This window comes from Stegastes partitus, unplaced genomic scaffold (genome assembly GCF_000690725.1).
Source record: "Stegastes partitus isolate 25-593 unplaced genomic scaffold, Stegastes_partitus-1.0.2 Scaffold1509, whole genome shotgun sequence".
Taxonomy (NCBI): domain Eukaryota; kingdom Metazoa; phylum Chordata; class Actinopteri; family Pomacentridae; genus Stegastes; species Stegastes partitus.
The window spans coordinates 83,699-85,874 of record NW_007579240.1 but is presented as its reverse complement, the minus strand read 5'-3'; positions in this window follow the sequence as shown (position 1 = coordinate 85,874).

The following is a 2,176-nucleotide window of genomic DNA, read 5'->3' as shown; positions in this document are numbered from 1 at the left end:
TTAATGTAAAATAGAAGAAATTTTAAAAAGAAAAAAAGAAAAGCACAGATTAAACACAGCAACACAAGCCAGGATCTAAAATCTGTTTTGGTCAAAATTTTCACTTTTAATAGTGTTTTGTTTGTGTATTTGTTTGTTTTTTAAAACTGCAAAATGTGAAAATTTTGTTTGTAGCATCATATTTTGGACAATATGGGCAGAATTGTGTCTCTTTGTGGTTATTTTGTCTTTTTCTGGTATTGTGCGTCTCCTCGCGGTCGTTTTGTGGATGTTTTGCATCTCTTTCTTGACATTTTGCAACTCTTTGTGTTTCTTTGTGGCTTTTTTGTCTCTTATGGTTAATTGAGTCTCTTTGTGAGTGTTTGTCATCTTGTTGTCGTTTTGTGTCTCCGTGGATGTTTGATGCCTCTTCGTGGTCGATGGTTATTTTTTGCCTCTGTCGGTGTTTTACACTTTTCTGCGGCCTGCTTGTTTTACTTCATGGCTCTTTGAGTGTCACTTGGTCGTTTTTATTTCTCCCTTTGTGGCCATTTTGTGGTTCTTGTTTTTGTCTCTGTAGTTGTATTCTGTTTCTTTATGCTTATTATGTGTCTCATTGTAGTTGTTATGCATCAAGTTGTGGCTGTTTTGTTTCATTTCATGGGTGTTTTTTTGTTGTTGTTTTTTTTTATCAGAAAATGTGTTTAACATAGTATAAAAGTCTATGATGAATACCAACAAATACTTTGCACATATTCTTTCTTGGGGTCCAATGGACCCCGAAAGACCTTCTACGTATGGAAACATGAAAGTCCTGGACAGGGTTAACTAAACAGAGTGCGTGTCTGAAAAGGGTATTTGTGACTGTTTGGGGGTGTCTTGTTTTTTTATTGTGGTCAGTTTTTTTGTCTCTTTGTGATAGATTTTTGTAGTTGTGTTTGTAGTTCCTTTGTCTTTGTTGCCATACACCCATGTCTTACGCAATACATTGTTGCACAGGTTTTCTTCTGTTGTGTGTTGTATGTATTGTGCATTTGTTGTGTATTCTCCTTTAAAAAAAAAAAAGAAAAAAGAAAAGAAAAAACTCATGGACTAATTCAACCCAAACTGTTCTTTTCTTAGCTTTGGTAAGTTTGTGAGCTGACGCTCTCCATCTGAACCCTGCAGGTGTGTCAGTGTGTCTGCGTTTCATGATCGACTATCTGGATGAAAAAAGGCCCACAATCTTCACACTCAGTCCATCCGGCAGATTTCTGAGCCTTGGAGTCAATTACCCCACTTCGTATGAGGTAAAATATTACTGTTCCACCGTTGTCAAACTGCAACCCAACATCAGAATCTGGCCCGGCCTCCCGCCAAGTGCCTGGACCAGCGTCTGTCTCACCATAGACAGCAACAAGAGAGTCATCCAGCTGTTCGACGGACCGTTCATGAGCATCAGGAAGGTGATGCCTAGTCAGGTGAGATTTTTGGTAGTTTGCTGTAAAACCCCTAAAACCCCAACACAGGTATCATCAGTGTAAGTATCGCAGTAAGTAAGTTCATTACAAGATTTGGAGAAATAGTAACGAAATATGACAAAAACAATGGGAACACATTTGGTTATGAAATGATCAGAAATAAGTCTGTTATCAGCATCTCAGTCGACATGCTGCAAATAGTAGCTTTTCTTTTGTGTATTTACAATGAATTGAGGCTAATGAGGCCGGCAGGTAGCGTGTGCTCAGTCGCTTTAGTTCATCTCAGGGTAACTTTTGTTTTTTTAAGTAGGAGTAGGTACGGTTTCAGTCAAGCAAGTTTTTTGTTGGTTGATTGCAGCCGTACTGATATTGACATGATCATGCTAAATACAAAAAGGTGTTTCTTTTTGTTATGCAGCATTTCCTAAAGTTTAGTTAAAATTGACTCTAAATTTAGATAGAAACTCATCTAGTGTGGCAGCAGATGCATGTTTATGTCGACAAATGGATGGCGACACTACCTCTAACTCCTATTTACATGCATATTAACAGGCTTGTTCCAGGTGAACCTTGAGTTCTGTTCAGTTCGATCCCTACTTGCTCTTAAAGTATGCAAACGTTGTCAGAGATAATCCTTATGGAGCGAGCTGATGCATGCTAGGAAGTGATTGGCACCTCACCTGATCTAACGACTGATTGGTTTAGATGCTGGTCAATAAAATTGTATCAACAAAAAT